The 18,815-nt window shown below is 38.3% G+C and overlaps 1 protein-coding gene and 1 pseudogene across 4 annotated transcripts in view; one reads left to right on the top strand and one right to left on the bottom strand.

The window, feature by feature from the left end:
• Positions 1 to 18,815, bottom strand: part of UACA (uveal autoantigen with coiled-coil domains and ankyrin repeats) — a 102,647-nt gene that overhangs the window by 72,134 nt on the left and 11,698 nt on the right. The gene's annotated exons all lie outside the window — the stretch shown is intronic.
• On the top strand, positions 17,220 to 17,706 carry LOC115897399 (annotated as a pseudogene).

Raw genomic sequence — 18,815 nt, 5'->3', positions numbered from 1 at the left:
CCTGACCAACATGGAGAAACCCCATCTCTAATAAAAATACAAAATTAGTCAAGTGTGGTGGCGCATGCCTGTAACCCCAGCTACTTGGGAGGCTGAGGCAGGAGAATCCCTTGAACCCAGGAGGCAGAAATTGCGGTGAGCCGAGATCGCACCATTGCACTCCAGCCTGGGCAACAAGAGTGAAACTCCGTCTCAAAGAAAAAAAGCAAAGAAAAAACATAGAAAAAAAACCTAGGAAATACCATTCTGGAAAGCAGCCTCGGCAAAACACTTACAACTAAGTCCTCAAAGGCAATTGCAACGAAAGCAAAAATTGATAAGTGGGACCTAATGAAACTAAAGAGCTTCCACACAGTAAAAGAAACTCAACAGAGTAAACACACAACCTACAGAACAGGAGAAAATAGTCACAAACTATGTATCCAACAAAGGTTTAATATACTAAATCTATATGTAACCTAATGCAACAAGCAAAAACAAACAACCCTATTAAAAAGTGGGCAGAGAACATGAAACGACACCTCTCAAAAGAACACATACAAGCGGCCACCAAGCATATGCAAAAATGCTCAACAACACTAATCAGAGAAATGCAAATCAAAAACTGCAATGAGTTACCATCTCACACCAATCAGAATGGCTATTACTATAAAGTCAAAAAATAACAGATACTGGTAAGGCTATGGAGAAAAGGTAATTCATATATACTGCTGGTGGGAATGTAAATTAGTTCAGCCACTGTGGAAAGCAGTTTGGAGATTTCTCAAAGAACTGAAAATAGAACTACCATTCAACCCAGTAATCCCATTACTGGGTACATACTCAAAGGAAAATAAATCGTTCCACCCAAAAGGCACTGTACTTGTGTGTTCACTGCAGCACTATTCACAATAGCAAAAACATGGAAGCAACTTAGGTACCCATCAAGAGTGGACTGGAAAAAGAAAATGTGGTACATATATACCATGGAATACTACTTAGCCATAAAAAAAGAATGAAACCATGTCTTTGCTGCAACTTGGATGCAATCGGAGGCCATTATCCCACATGAATTAATGCAGAAACAGAAAACCAAATCCCACATGTTCTTGCTTATGAGTGGAACTAAACACTGAGTACACATGGACATAAAGACGAGAACAAAAGACACTAGAGGGCAGACAGAGGGACGGGGGAAGGGCTGAAAAACTACGTATTGGGTACTATGCTCAATACCTGGGTGACAAGATCAATCATACCACAAACTTCGGCAACATACAATACACCCAAGTAACAAACATGCATATGTACCCCCGAATCTAAAAGTTGAATTTTTTAATGCAGACTCATAAACAAACACCATTCTAAACATCTCTAAAAGTGTTGTCTAGGAATACACCTGAGAACCTAACATTCCTAAACCCCTTAAACATAGGAAACTATTTTAAAGAGTTTAAAGAATTGATGCTTATTTTCTCAATTAAAAAACTCACCACTAACCATACTGGGATTACACTAATAGTCCTCCAGCTTGCTTCTTTTTACATATTTTGACATCTTGGCATGTCACATATATGTAAATATGGACAATTTGCACATTCCAAATGATAATTTCTAAAGATTTACAATTTCCTACAACTAGAGAAAACCATGTATTTTTGTTGTTTGTTTTTGAAACAGGGTCTTGCTCTGTTACCCAAGCTAGAGTGCAGTGGTGCAATCATGACTCTGCAGCCTTGACCTCCCAGGCTGAAGCGATCCTCCCATTGCAGCCTCCCAAGCAGCTGGGACTACAGGTTTAAGACACCAAGCCCAGCTAATTTTTTAATTTTCTATAGAGACAGAGTCTTGTTATGTTGCCAAGACTGGTCTCAAACTCCTGTGCTCAAGTGATCCCCCCACCTCAGCCTCCCAACATGTTGAGATTATGGATGCAAGCCACTGTGCCTAGCTGAAAACAAAGATTTTTTAAAAAGAAATGAATAACAAAGGTTTTTTTATACTTCTGTAATTTCAAGTACTTTTAATTGATTTTAGGATTTAATGTTGGGATTATAATTGTAATATTATACTGATAGATGTCTTTATGCAAAACACCTCTGGTGTGGAATTTGAAAGTTAATGGCCAGATTTCTAAATTGGTTTAATTTTCATGTTTTAGAAATAGTAATACTTAAAAACAAGTTTGAATGTTTCGCATCATATTTTACATCAGTCAAGTAGCTGTATATAAAGAATAATTTGAATTTGACACGAATAAGTAGTTTCCATACTTCTTAGTATGCTTTAAGTATTTATGTTTATAGTCAGATTCTTTATAGCAAACCATTCTTAAAAATTATACTTTATTATACTATACAATTGGGATAAAATATTTTATACTGATTTTAATAGAATGCTTAAGTATTTAACATGCTTTTTGTGTTTTTTTTTTTTTTTTTTTTTTTGAGATGCAGTCTCGTTCTGCCACCCAGGCTAGAGTACAGTGCCGCGATCTTGGCTCACTGTAACCTCCACCTCCCAGGTTCAAGCAATTTTCCTGCCTCAGCCTCCCAAGTAGCAGGGATTACAGGCAAGCACCACCACGCCCGGCCATTTTATACATATATATTTTTAGTAGAGAGGGGCTTTCACCATGTTGGCCAGGCTGGTCTCGAACTCCTGACCTCAAATGATGCGCCCACCTCTGCCCCCCAAAGTGCTGGGTACAGGCGTGAGCTACCACACCCAGCTTCAACCTGGTTTTAAATAACATTTTCGGTATTTAAGAAATTATGGAACTTAAAGTTCAACAACTTTATCCTTTTAATGTAAGATTGCAGTCATCTATATTGAGGTGATTATTCTAACTATAGTAAATAAATGCTTATACTTGTAAGCTCTTGGCTGATGGTGACAGAGCTCATGACCTTTGATTATGGCAGGGCTTGGCATTTTACGTAAGAAGAATTTCAGTTTACTAGTTATCAAATGCTAACTCAGGACACTCTTTGGTACTATAAAAGGTATGAGGGTGTCTCATATCCATCCTATTACTTTTTTGAATTTCAAGGATATTGAAAATGTTTAATAATGAGCAGATCTGAGATCCAAAACAGTTATGATGCTTTAAAATCATTACTGTTCTGAGCTGATAACCTAATGTGAATAGGTGGCCATCGGGGCTTAGTGTTTGGAACCAAATGTCTTAGGAAATTTCTGTCCCTTTTAAGTGTAACAGTGCCCTATTTGGGAACTATGCCTATATTATCAACAGATTAAAGAGTGGGCAACTTCATCCACAGTATTATAAATGTGTACATTAAAGAATAAAAGACTGTGTCTAAGTCTTAAATTTTATATTAGATTCTAACAAGTTTTATTCAGTTTTAAATTTAGTATTTTTTCTATATTTAAAAACACCTGGCTGGGCGCAGTGGCTCATGCCTGTAATTCCAGCACTTTGCTGGAATTACAGGCATGTAATTCTTTACATGCCTGTAATCCCATCTCTATTAAAAATACAAAAAAATTAGCCAGGCACAGTGGTGGGTGCCTGTAGTCCCAGCTACTGGGAAGGCTGAGGCAGGAGAATCACTTTCTGAACCCCGTAGGCAGAGGATGCAGGGAGCTGAGATTGCACCACTGTACTTTAACCTTGGTGGAAGAGTGAAACTCCATCTCAAAAAGTAAAGTAACATAACATAACATAACATAACATAACATAACATAACATAACATAACATAACATTACTTGTTAGTTGATTTGCTTATATTCCTACAATTATCGCTACATAATAAGATATTTGGATTTTTTGAATGTCATCTGTACCTCAATCATAGCCTTTTACTTAAAGTAGAAGTGGAACATCAGCCACAGTACTTACACAGACACCAAACCACATTTCCAGGCCCACTCTACAATTCAATAATTTGCTTACTTAGACTTTTCCAATAATAGAGACAACACAGTCTCACACATTTTTGCAACTTGTGATTCTCTTCCTACATCTTTCCTGGACTTCCCATTAATGTTTTGACAGGAAGATGAATTTTTAAATAGACCCATAAGTATATTATTTTTAAAAAAACCAACTTTTCTATTTTATTATTTCTTAAGTAAAAGACTATGGAAAAAAGCAAAATAACATTTTTTAAATATCCTGGAATAAACTTAATTTATATTAATCAGTAAAAATCAGAATTATAATCACTTATTTTTCTTCTGGTTTCTGCATCCTAGACTATTATAATAATCTATTAATTGGTCTCCCTGCTTCTGCTTGTACCCTTGCCTCCCTGCTACAGTTTATTCTCCACACGGTAGTCAGAATATTATTTTAGACCATGTCAGATCATGTTCCTCCTTTGTTTTAAAACCCTCCAGTAGTCAGCATCCTTGCCATAAATGTTTAACCTAAACCTAATAACTAGTAAGTAATCAAACCCAAATTGTAGGAAGTTCTTTTAAAACAAAACAAAACACACCTGGCCTGGATTCTTTAGTTTGGCATTCAAACACAATCCAAAATCTTTACCCATACATGATCCAGACCCCTAAGAGATCACTGACAATAATCTCCTTCCACTTTCTCCCTCTTGCTTACTTTAATTTTAATGGCTTTAAACCATGGTTTTAAAACATGAAGACAATAAAATCTTATCTCAGGGTCTTTTAACATGCTATTCCCTCTATCTGGAATTATTATTGATTAGAGGAAAAAGCAGAAACATTCATCGAAAAAAAAATATTACTATGTCTATTGCTGCAGAACCAAAATAGTGATTTGAAACAGCTACCATTTATTATTGCTCATTACTCTGCAGGCCAACAGAGCAGTTCTGCTGGGCTGGGCCAGGTATAGCAGTCTCAGCTGGTTCATGCATTCATGCTTGTGTCTCCAGTCGACTAGTAAACATGTTGGAGGTTAGATGGCTCAGCACGGGCTTGTTCCCAAGAAAGAACGGAAACATGAAAGACTTTTTGAGACGTAGGTTCAACATCACTTCTAACACATTCTATTGTTCAAAGCAAGTCACAAATCCAACCCACATTCAAGAGGTAGGGAAACAAAGTCACATTGCAAAGACTATGGATCCAGGCAAGGGTAGAGAACTGGGACCAATTTGTAATCAATCTACCATATCTTAAGAGGACTATTTCAAAATAGTGGTTCATCTAAGATGGGAGAAAATGAAATGCACAAAGGATAAAAACTATACTTTATACTTATAAATCCTATAAGGCAGGGTTTCTCAATCTTGGCACTATTGACATTTTGGGCCAGGTGATTCTTTATTGTAAAGAGGGTGTCCTGCACATTGTAGGATGTTCAGCAATATCCATGGCATCTCCCCACTAGATACTAGCAATACTCCTCAAACTTAACAACCAAAAATATCTCCAGGCATTGCCAAATGTCTCTTAAGGAACAAAATCACCCTTAGTTGAGAACCACTGTTATAAATGGATAAATAAAGGGATACATTAAGGGAAAGACAACTTGGCCTTACAAACTGGCTTTATATTGGCAAGAATATAATTGCTTTAAAAGGCTGTTAAAAATGATTCTAAAGTGCAAACCTTATTTACAGGTATGTATGATATATACCAAACTTTCAATAGCTGACATATTAAAAATTCAAAATTTTGTTGACAATTCCTAGGTCACTCCCAATTCATACAATTTAATAAAAAACATTACCATACTCTTGAAGTCAATATAAAAGAAGATAATGGTGTCAGATGTTAAATTAAATTAATACTACTGGCTCTAGAATTTGATGTGTGTATATATAAGCCCCAGATTGTAATAAACAAAGTTGTTTCTCTCCAATTGCCAAATATAAAATTCTGTCTTACAACTCTATCTCATCTCCAACCCTTCTTTTCCCAGTTCATGCATGACACTGGCAATTTGCCTCCCAATTCCACTTCTCATTCTTATCATCATCAACAGATGTAAAACACAGCACAGAAAACTGCTGTAAAAAACAACAGCAGTAGAAAGCATTAATTTTTTAATAAGTACAACAAATCAAAATACACCTTAGAGAACTTTTCTAAGTCAAAAAAAATTGGAAAACCTACAGTAAAAAGCAACCAAGAAATATTTGTTAATCTAAATTGTTTCCACAATACTTATGTTCCTGAAACTCTATATATAAATCAAACTACTTTAAATACATAATACTGTGAATCTTATAATATTGTATGTTGTAATCATGTAATTTGTAAATATTATAAACTAAATATTCTCTAACATTCATGTGCAAATCTGTGATAGCACTGGCCAAGTAAAGTCATATACACAAGAACCAATTTAAAAACTTTCTTTGGAGCCAGGTACAGTGGCTCACGCCTGTAATCCCAGAACTTTGGGAGGCCAAGGTGGGAGGATCACTTGAGCCCAGGTATTTGAGATCAGACTGGGCAACGAAATGAGGCCTTGTCTCTATTAAAAAAAAAAAAAAAATTCAATCGATCAATCAAAAAATTAGCTGGGCATGGTGGTATGCACCTGTGGTCACATCTACATGGGAAACTGAGGCAGGAGGATTGTTTGAGCCCAGGAGGTCAAGGCTATAGTGAGCCAGTTTCCTGCCACTGCACTCCAGCCTGGGTGACAAAGCAAGACCCTGTCTCCAAAAAAAAAAAAAAAAAAAAAAAAGCCCTTCATTATGGAGTTTTAGGGCAAAAATAATAGTTTCTCCCTTAGAGAAAATAAAATGGGGTAACTTGCTAACGCAGTAATACACAAATGAGCTGGGCTGGCCGGGCGTGGTGGCTCACACCTGTAATCCCAGCACTTTAGGAGGCCCAGGTGGGCAGATCACAAGGTCAGGAGTTAGAGACCACCTGGTCAATAATTTCTACCAGAAATACAAAAATTAGCCAGACGTGGTGGTGGGCGCTTGTAGTCTCAGCTACTCAGGAGGCTGAGGCAGGAGAATCGCTTGAACCCGGGAGGCAGAGGTTGCAGTGAGCAAAGATCACGCCACTGCACTCCAGCCTGGGCGGCAGGCTCAAAAACAAAAAAAAGGTGGGGGGGGGGGGGGGGGGGGCCTGGGCTGAGAGTAGGAAGAGGGCAGTAAAGTGCCTACGGTGCAAAATATATAAGGAGGGACTCACTGTCAAGGCCAGGCAATAAGCCAAAGTGTGAGGCAAGAGCCTGCTGTTCTCATTTCACGTCCAGTCCAGCAGGAACTGCACTTAACAGCAGGCAAATAACACAGCAGGCTGCCCAAGGTCTGTCCTGTGCTAAGCCTCAGCACTCACATCTTACTCTTCACTATCTCTGTGTCCCAAGCATACAATTAAGATACTTGCCAAAGTTTTGAAACTATGAAGGTGGGAAAGAGGAGCATTCTGGGAAGTTTCCAAACCTCTGTCCTTTATAAAATTGGCTTTGTGTTTAAAAGTAGTTTCTAATTTAAGCATGTGTATTCACAATTTCAATGAAAATATTATTTTAGTCATTTTTTTCTAATTACTGCTATTTAACTGAACCAATGTTATTACCCATGAACAACGAAAAGCAACAGTATGTGATTAGAACGTTAGTTTTAATAAGTCAGTTCATGCAAAAATGACTACAGAATAGGGTTTCATCCTCACAATGCAAGAGTATTCCTTCACTACTTTTGGTCCTCTTTCAGGAGTATCTTCAATACTAGCAGTTAGGAGCAACCACAAGAAATTCCACCTTACAGGTTAGAACCAACAACAAAAACCTACCTGATAGCCTCCATGCATTAAATGAGATAATTTGTCCTAGGATACACACAAACACACCACCACACCCAAAAGCGTTTACAATGGATCATAAGTGTAGTTCCTTCCTCTTTTGTGACTCACCCTTTTCCAGGATGTCAAAACAGTTCAACAGCAGGAATGTAATTAGATATGAGCAATTAGAAAACTTGCTGTTCTATTTTCTCAATGTGCATACAAAAATGTTCTGATTAATAAAGCCTAACTTACAGGACACCCTGCAATATAGTTCTCACATTAAGGCTAAATTACTTAACACAGCTGTAAGTAATAATATGCACAAATCCTTTCACATCTTCATTTTAAAGGCCATATATAACATAAGCAACTTGAAATCCATCTTTCCAACTGCCACTTCTACTACCTCCACACATAATCTATTTTCAAAAGCTATTTCCTCAACAAACTAGTCAATTGGTGAGTGTCAAGGAATGTAGGATTTTTAGTTTATTACCTACAGGTTTTTAAATACCAATTATCAGCTGGGCGCGGTGGCTCATGCCTGTAATCCCACCACTTCGGGAGGCCAAGGCAGGCGGATCACGAAGTCAGGAGATGGAGACCATCCTGGCTAACACAGTGAAACCCTGTCTCTACTAAAAATACAAAAAATTAGCCAGGCGTGGTGACTGGCACCTGTAGTCCCAGCTACTCGGGAGGCTGAGGCAGGAGAATGGCCTGAACCTGGGAGGTGGAGCTTGCGGTGAGCAAAGATCGCACCACTGCACTCTAGCCTGGGTAACAGAGCGAGACTCCGTCTCAAAAAAAAAAAACGATTACCTTACTGACATATTTAGTAATTACACAAAATTACAGAAAACACACAAGTTTTTCACATCTAACACTTGACAGCAAGAGTCTTTTCGGGTACATGAATTTGCATGCTCCCAGTAATAAATTCCCAAATAAAATTAAGTTCTTCATTTTATATAAATGTTTATTATAAGTTGCATTAATATATTTTAATTATAAAAAGGAATATCATAACCAAAAAATGAAAAATAAAAAACATTTCATAATTCTACCATACCTCCATAACTATGATCTTTGTATATCCCCTGCCGGTCTTTTCCCATGTGAATGTTTCATATGACTATTATCAGGTTGTACCTATAATTTTTATTTTGTTTTTTTCACTCATGGGATTTCCATTTCTTCCATAGTAGTCACATGGTTGCCAAATGCCTTGCATATCAATTTTCTATTGCCATATAACAAACCACTGCCAACTCAGAGGCTTAAAAACAACATTTATTTAAAATTTTATAGTTCTGTAGGTCGGAAGTTCAGGTGGAGTTGACTAGGTTCTCTGCTTGGGGTCTGATCTCTCAAGGCCAAAATCAAGGTGCCAGCCAGGCTGGGCTCTTGTCTGGAAAAAGACTCTGCTTCCAGGCTCATTTGGTTGTCGGCAGAATTCAGTTCCCTGAAGCTATTGGACTAAGGTCCCTGTTTCTGGTGGGTTGTTAGCCACAAGCCTCTCTTAGCTCAAGACCGCTCACATTTCTTCTCACATGGCCCTGTCCATCTTCAAGCCAGCAACAGGAAAAGTCCTTCTCATCTTTCAAATTGCTGTGACCTGCAGTTCTGCTTTAGAAAACTTTGTTTTTAAAAGGGCTCGTGTAATTAGAATAGGCACACCTAGGTCTCCTTTTTAACTAAACTCAAGTGATTAGTAACTTAATTACATCTGCAAGATGTCATTTGCCATGTAACATAACATAATCATGGGCACATTTCCTTATCATATTCAAAGTCCTGGGGATTCAGGTGGGAAATTAAGGCCATTTTTTAAATTCTGCTTACCACATCTCTGGATGTGTATTTTTCACTGCGCGTTGTAGTCAAAAAGCTTAAAGGGCATCTTTAAGGTCCCTTCCAGTCCCAAAATTCTAAAAATCTAACATGTAAAGCTATTTTTTTAATTGGAAAGGAAATACAAGTATGCAAATTTCAAAGTTAGTTAAATCGGAAAGGGTGCTGAAGATTTTCCTTTCCTAGTTTAAAATAAAAAGGATATGTTTTAACGAAATTGTCATGGGGGGGGGGCGCCAATTTCTAGTCCCAATAAGAGGCTGAACATCTAGGGAAGAATACAGTATGAAAGTGAAAATAAAAGTTAGTGCCAAATTGTAACGCCTGGGAAAGCCAAAAGCAAAAGACTCTGAACCAGTGGCAATTTCCACACTACAAAACTCCAGTTTCATTCTAAGTATAAAGATTAGAAAAGGTAAACAGGAGAAATGAAAAATTAGGTTATAAACAGACTATTCCACCCAAGGTTCATTAAGAAAAACTAGGACTAAGGATACAAACCTTAGGCTGTTGGGTCTCTTAACATACAGGGATTCAGCTGACTGCCTTTGGTATAAGACAGTCCTCATCCCTACCACACAAATCTAGCAGAAGGAAGGAGGGAGAGAAAAAAGTACCTCACATATACCTGATGCCACATAAATATCTGTTGAGTAAAGGTGTAAGATAATAGACTATAAATTTTTTAGCCTTCAGAAACTTCACCTCCCTAGCCAGAGGAGAGAACTATTTCTGAATTTCAGCTATTAATGGAATAAAAGCTACCTATATCAAGCAAGGCTGACATTGGATCAAAGGTAAGACAGTCTGCAAGGGGGCTGGATAATGGTCCTCAGGGGTGACAGAAGAAAATGAGGGCAGGCAGTGTTAAGACCAAAAAACAGTCTTAACAAATATTAGTAGAATTGAATTTTGCTGAAATTTTTAGTTTCAAAGTAATTACAACTTATATAATGGCAAATATACAAGTAGATACAGTGTCCTCAACAGAATTCCCAAGACTTGTTCTCAGCAAAATTAGTCAAGATTCTGCCTACTGGTATTAACAAGCAGAAAGAACACTTTGATAGCTATGAGTGATACCATGGAATGAGAACTTCATAACAGTCATACAGAGAATACTAACCATAGCTCCAACTCCTCATCAAATACACAAGCGTAATGTTTTCCATAGCTTACAAAACACACTTCAGTCTAGGGTTCTCATTCATTGCTCTACTCTATAACAAAAATTTACTGGGGAAAAAACATGTATTTTGACCTACGAATACAACTCACAAGAGATGTGAAGGACCTCTTCAAGGAGAACTACAAACCACTGCTGAAGGAAATAAGAGAGAACAGAAACAAGCCAGGCGCAGTGGCTCACACCTGTAATCCCAGCACTTTGGGACGCCGAGGCAGGCGGATCATGAGGTCAGGAGATCAAGACCATCCTGGCTAACACAGTGAAACCCCTTCTCTACTAAAAAAAAAAAAAAAAAAAAAAATACAAAAAATTAGCCGGTTGTGGTGGCAGGCACCTGTAGTCCCAGCTACAGGAGAGTGGCATGAACCCGGGAAGCAGAGCCTGCAGTGAGCCAAGATTGTGCCACTGCACTTCAGCCTGGGCAGCAAGACTCTTGTCTCAAAAAAGAAAAAAAAAAAAAAAGAGAGAGAGAGAGGGGACACAAACAAATAGAAAAACATCCATGCTCGTGGATAGGAAGAATCAATATTGTGAAAATGGCCATACTGTCCAAAGTAATTTATAGATTCAACGCTAATCCCATCAAGCTACCATTGACTTTCTTCATAGAATTAGAAAAAACTACTTTAAATTTCATATGGAACCAAAAAAGAGCCTGTATTCCCAAGACAATCCTAAGCAAAAAGAACAAAACTGGAGGCATCATGCTACCTGACTTCAAACTACAGTAACCAAAACAGCACGGTACTGGTACCAAAACAGATACACAGACCAGTGGAACAGAACAGAGGCCTAAGAAATAACACCACACATCTACAACCATCTGATCTTCGACAAACCGGACAAAAACAGGTGATGGGGAAAGTATTCCCTATTTAATAAATGGTGTTAGGAAAAATGTCTAGCCATATGCAGAAAACTGAAACTGGACCCCTTCCTTACACCTTATACAAAAATTAAATCAAGATGGATAAAAGATTTAAACATAAGACCTAAAGCCATAAAAACCCTACAAGAGAATCTAGGCAATACCATTCAAGACATAAGCATGGACAAAGACTTCATGACTAAAACACCAAAAGCAACGGCAACAAAAGCCGAAATTGACAAATGGGATCTAATTAAACTAAAGAGCTTCTACACGGCAAAAGAAACTCTCATCAGAGTGAACAGGCAACCTACAGAATGGGAGAAAATTTTTGCAATCTATCCATCTGACAAAGGGCTAAGGGCTAATATCCAGAATCTACAAAGAACTTAAACAAATTTATAAGAAAAAAACAAACAAACCCATCAAAAAGTGGGTGAAGGATATGAATAGACACTTCTCAAAAGATGACATTTATGCAGCCAACAAACATGAAAAAAAAGCTCATCATCACTGGTCATTAGAGAAATGCAAATCAAAACCACAGTGAGATACCATCTCACGCCAGTTAGAATGGCAATCATTAAAAAGTCAGGAAAGAGATGCTGGAGAGAATGTGGAGAAATAGGAATGCTTTCACACTGTTGGTGGGAGTGTAAATTAGTTCAACCATTGTGGAAGACAGTGTGGGGATTCCTCAAGGATCTAGAACTACAAACACCATTTGACCCAGCAATCCCATTACTGGGTATATACCCAAAGGATTATAAATCATTCTACTATAAAGACACATGCACACGTATGTTTACTGCAGCACTATTCACAATAGCAAAGACTTGGAACCAACCCAAATGCCTGTCAATTTTAGGCTGGATAAAGAAAATGTGGCACATATTCACCATGGGATACCATGCAGCCATAAAAAAGAATGAGTTCATGTCCTTCACAGGGACATGGATGAAGCTAGAAACCATCAATCTCAGCAAATAACACAAGAACAGAAAACCAAACACCCTTGTTCTCACTCATAAGTAGGAGTTGAACAATGAAAATATATGGGCACAGGGAGGGGAACATCACACACTGGGGCCTATCAGGGAGTGGGGGGCAAGGGGATAGCATTAGGAGAAACACTTAATGTAGGTGATGGGTTGATGTGTGCGGCAAACTACCATAGCACATGTATACCTATGTAACAAACCTGCACGTTCTGCACATGTATCCCAGAACTTAAAGTATGTTTTTAAAAATGTATTTTGTCACCTTTACAAACACTGTTCCATCTCACTTCTGCTGTATTCAAGTATTCAACTCAAAACTACTTTGTGCAGAAACGAATGGTGTTTGTTTTGGGGTGGGGGTTTGTTTTTGTTTTTTGTTGTATTTATTTATTTATTTATTTATTTGAGACTGAGTCTTGCTCTGTTGCCAGGCTGGAGTGCAGTGGTGTGATCTCAGCTCACTACAACCTCTGCCTCCTGGGTTCAAGCAATTCCCCTGCCTCAGTCTCCCTTTTAGGGGTTATTTTCGGGAGACAAGGTCTTGCTCTATTGCCCAGGCTGCAGTACACTGTCATGATCATGGCTCGCTTCAGCCTCAACCTCCTAAACTCAAGGGATCCTCCTGCCTCAGCCTCCCAAGTAGCGGGGACTATAAGTGTGCACGACTACACCTGGCTACTTTTTCTCAAGATGGGGTACGTTTCCATTTATAGTGTTTTAAAGCTTTCGAAATATTTCCATTCTTCCTAGTAGCTAAAATCTCTGGTAGGGTAGAAAAGCGAGTGGTATTAGCCCCATCTTACAAGAGAAATAATAGAAACTTATTGAGATAAAGTTCTTTGACCAGAGTTTTTCGGTAGCAGTGCCTGGACTTAAGCCAAAATTTTCTCACATCCTCTCATCCTTGATCTTTCTGTCCATTGAATATCTCTACTTAAATAGTATTGACACTAAAATCAAAGAAGACATTTTTTAAATTGCATCAAATTTCTTTTTATTTATACAGAAAAAAATAAAACAGAATAATTTGTTCCAGAGAAACACTAATTTTATCTTAAAAATCTGAATGAAATAATATATTCTTAAATATAAGTCCAGGTGATTCAGTTTAGAGAAAAAGAATTCTCTAATTCATATAAATTCTCAAATATTCACGAATATATGCTGAATTTTTTGTTTATGTTTTTTATGCAACCTAGTGCCTGGCATACTACTGTATGTATACACCTACACCAAGCTAGGCTGACACTGGACCCAAGGTGGGGCAGTGTGCAAGGGGGCTGGATAATGGTCCTTAAGAGTGACAGAAAAAAATGCAGCCAATTTAAATGGTTTACTATTTAATTAAGAACTTCAACAAATTTCAATTCTTAGCTGTAAAGAAAAGTCAAAAAAAAATTCAACCCACAAACACGAAAGTATTTACTTAGTAGCAGAATACAGAAATTGAGCATCTCTCTAAGTGTAGTCTATACACCACTATGCACATAACCCTCCTCCTGGCACAAGGACAAACGTGGGTGACACAGCCTTCTGGCAGTTCCTCCTATGGTTCCATATTGTTCTGCATCAGTCTGCAGCAGGGACAGATGCAGCAGTGAAGCCTGGGGCATGAAGTTAGAAATTAAAAAGGAATAAAAGCCCAACAGAAGCCGGCTCCAAAACTCCGGTCCTTGGCTCACCCTAATGACAGGACAAATAGAGCGCAGGTCCTTGCATACAGCCTGCAGTCACATGCCTGGACACCAACATTCTCTTCCCACCTGCCCCTACCCTTCCCTTTCCCTGTTCATTCCCTAGAGATACTCATCATACAAATACTCTCTGTAGCTCAGAGGAACACGAGGTTACCATTTCACACACTGTCCTGCATAGTTTCCTTTCTAAATAAATGTACTGATATTTAAGTGTTTATAAGTGAGATATTTAAAAGAATATTCCAATTATTAATAGCACCAGTATTTCATGGATGTGACAAAAAAAATCAAGATAATACATTAATATTAATGAAGTTTGGAAAAAACAAAAAAAAACCTTATTTCTTCCAGTTCTGCTTCATCTTCACAAGTCATATTACCCTTAAGTTTCCTCACCTTTAAAAGTTAGTTTCAAATATCCCTGTTATATTGTAGATACCTGCTATAGTATTTAATGGTAAAATGTCATTCTACAACTTACTTCCAAATGGTTCAGTGAAAGATATGAGTGTGCATTTATTATGCTTTTACTATACATATACAGATAGAGAGAATGCACCAAACTGTTAACTTTCAGATCTAAGTAGAGCGCAGGCAGATCCTAGTTCATTGTGCTATTCTTTCAAATGTTATGTATGGTTCAATTTTTTCATAACAAAAAGTTGGAGAAAACAAATTAGCTATGTGCTAAAAAACTGTGCTTATAAAGATTATTAGCACAGTAAGTTAAACTTTCAAGGTTATTTTTCAAACATCATCAGAACATTGAGCTATTCACCTGAACTGAATATAAATATGTGCACTTCAGAAAAAAACCCACTAAATTGCTAACATACAGGAGGATGTAGACAGTGCTCTCTCTCTCCCTCTTACAGCATAATTACCATTCAATCAGGGACTGCACGGTGCATCAAACCCAGCATGCTTGGAAATCACAAGGGGCTAGCAGGCAGGGTTTCTGACCACGTGTCTTTTGACTGTGTGACTTTGGTAAGTCACAACTTCTTCAGGGTTTCAGGTGGCCTACATTTCTCCAACTTGGGCCCTCCTCTCCATCCCTTCCAGCATTGTAATGATGCAGGCCCTCACTAATTCTTGCCTATACTATTTCAGCCACTTCATAACTGATTCACCTGTCTCCAAGCTAGACCCAACTCAAATCCATCCTGAACAGAGCTACCACAGTAATCCATCTAAAACACATTTCATTTTGGAATTTCCCACTTCTGGAACCACAGGAAAAAGTTCCAACAACTCTTGAAAATGTCCATTTTTAAAGCCATTCCAAGATCTACCCCTAAATCTCCTCTACTTCCTATTTCCCACCCAGTCTCCTTGCTATTATTCCAGGATCCTCCCTTGCTATTTTTCTAGTATCCAATTTCCCCCTCACCCAGCTCCGTGATATTTCCTCTTCTCTATGCCTTTGCTCTTGTTGTTCCCTCTGAAAGAAATTTTAACATTTCCTAGATCACTCCTACCCACTTCTTTCAAATATCAAGAAGCTCACCCTGGCCAGGTGCGGTGGCTCACTCCTATAATCCCAACACTTCAAGAGGCTGAGGTGGGAGGCTCGCTCGAGCCCTGAAGCCTGGGGAACACAGTGAGACCCCTGTCTCTACAAAAAAATAAACAAAATTAGTCAGCCATGGTGGCGCATGCCTGTAGTCCCAGCTACTCACTTGCTGCAGTGAGCCAAGGCTGTGCCACTGCACTCTAGTCTGAGTGACAGGGCAAGACCCTGTCTCAAAAAAAAAAACATCACCCTGCAGATTGCTGTCTGCCAGGAGCTAGAGAAGAGTAGGTGAAAAGCAGTTGCTTAATGGGTACAGAATTTTCTTCTGGAGTGATGAAAATGTTCTTGAAGTACGTAGAGATGGTGGTTATACAACATTGTGAATGTATTAAATGCCTCTGAATCGTTCAATTTAATATGACTGATTTTATGTTTTGTCAATCTCATCTCAATTTTTAAAAGACACCACCAGCAGCAGCTTATTCTACCAAAAAACCCTCAATGGCTCCCCACTCTTCTGCCCCAGACTAGATCAGTACCTTGTACACTTCTCTATCACAGCATTTATTATCTTCTATTGTCTGCTCATAGAGCTTCCCCACAAAACTATGAGCCTCTTCTTAACTTCCTCATCTTCTTACCCTGCAGCGCTTAGCCCAGGTGCTCAATAAATTTTTTCATAATCGAAAAATTATAGAGATACTACTTATCTCACTCAAGAAAAGGGCAATGGACTTTTGATGATCTAGGCTATATAAAAGCCTATGAGAGTTTATATTAATTGGAAAGGAAAAGATTAGGAAGATTGCCATGTCAATCCGGTTATAAAGGACAACAATGGCATGACCTCTGGTGAGATTTTTCAGTTAGCAATATAAACATGTACTGAGTTACCTATAGAAGAAGCACTGTATTAATACGCAAGCCCTGAATATGCCTTGTATCATTTAATGCTCACAACTACTCTATGAAATGAGTATGATTAATCCTGTTTTCCGAATGAAGAAACAAACATATTTAAGTAACTTGCCTAAGGTCACAAAGCTGGTTACCAGGAGTGGCAAGGCTCACACCCAAGATGTGCAGGCTGCAGAGTTTGACCCTGTAGCATCAATGTACTACCCTGCACCTTCATGCTGCTCCAGGTATGGTTTCAAGAGCTATGAATGGACATTCTGTGGCCCACAATTTGCCTTTTCTAAGACTGAGAAACACTTCATTTTCCTTATTTACCTACTTATACATGGCCATGAATACTATTTATATTTCATAAAGTCCTTTTTTAAAATATAAAATGTTAATTTTAAAAAAAAAGTCACAAAAAAGAGATGAATCATTTAAAAAGGATTTATCATTTAAAAACCTCTCATGTGGCCTTTCGGCCGGAACCGCCATTTCCAGTAATTTGCCAAAATGACGAACACAAAGGGAAAGAGGAGAGGCACCCGATATACATTCTCTAGGCCTTTTAGAAAACATAAGTTGTTCCTTTGGCCACGTATATGCAAATCTATAAGAAAGGTGGTATCGTAGACATCAAGGGAATGGGTACTGTTCAAAAAGGAATGCCCCACAAGTGTTAGCATGGCAAAACTGGGAGAGTCTACAACGTTACCCAGCACGCTGTTGGCATTGTTGTAAACAAACAAGTTAAGGGCAAGATTCTTGCCAAAAGAATGTGCGTATTGAGCACATTAAGCACTCTAAGAGCCGAGATAGCTTCCTGAAACGCGTGAAGGAAAATGATCAGAAAAAGAAAGAAGCCAAAGAGAAAGGTACCTGGGTTCAACTGAAGCGCCAGCCTGCTCCACCCAGAGAAGCACACTTTGTGAGAACCAATGAGAAGGAGCCTGAGCTGCTGGAACCTATTCCCTATGAATTCATGGCATAATAGGTGTTTAAAAAAAAAAAATAAAAGATCTCTGGGCTGAAAAAAAAATAAAAAAATAAAAATAAATAAAAACCTCTCATGTGGCCAGGCACAGTGAATCACACCTGTATGTAATTCCAACACTTTGGAGGCCAAGGTGGGCAGATCACCTGAGGTCAGGAGTTCAAGACCAGCCTGACCAACATGGAGAAACCCCTTCTCTACTAAAAATACAAAATTAGCTGGGTGTGGTGGTGCATGCCTGTAATCCCAACTACTCGGGAGGCTGAGGCAGGAGAATCGCTTGAACCCGGGAGGCCGAGGTCGCAGTGAGCCAAGATCGTGCCATTGCACTCAAGCCTGGGGCAACGAGAGGGAAACTCCATCAAAAAAAAAAAAAAAAAAAAAAAAAAAAAAAAAAAAAAAACCTCTCACGTGTAAATCAGCAAGTATTTGTGGGCTATTCTTGTACACGGCTGGAAAGATCAGAGTGTACTGGCTTTACTACAACCACACCCACGAGGCCTCTCCACTGGGACTCATTTTCAAAGTACCTCAACATCTGCACAAAGTAGGCACCCTGCTAATGAGAAAACCATATGAAATAACAGTATGTTGGAAAAAAAGTTAAACACTCTTACTTTTTTAAAAGTTTAGAAAGCATGGTGTATATGTCTCTCTCTAATAAAGAGAAAATGTCACAATCTGGAATCTATGAGATTAAAAAAAAAAGATTTGTGCATCTGCAAGGGAAAACCTTACTACAGAGGTAATGTAAAACCTTGACAATATATAAATATGGTCAATATTAAAAACACGTCATCTCCTCAAAAGTGTACACAGTTGCAGATACGCACACAAATACACACACACACCCCTCCAAATAAAACTAAGGATGATAGTATAATATACTGGGTAAGTATACATGCATATGAAGCAAAATGACAGAAGGGGCAGTGTGACAGTATTAATATCTAACAATGTCAAATTCAAAACAAAAGTTATAATGGAACGAACTAGAAGCTTTTATACTACAAGTTATACACTACAATGAATATAAAATAGCCAAGAACCTTAATGTATCAATTATCACAAAATTAAATACATAAAACAAAAACTCTTTGAAATAT

Source organism: Rhinopithecus roxellana, chromosome 5 (genome assembly GCF_007565055.1).
Source record: "Rhinopithecus roxellana isolate Shanxi Qingling chromosome 5, ASM756505v1, whole genome shotgun sequence".
NCBI classification, from domain to species: domain Eukaryota; kingdom Metazoa; phylum Chordata; class Mammalia; order Primates; family Cercopithecidae; genus Rhinopithecus; species Rhinopithecus roxellana.
Note: the sequence above shows the minus strand (reverse complement) of the source record. Positions and strands in the feature narration are given on the sequence as shown.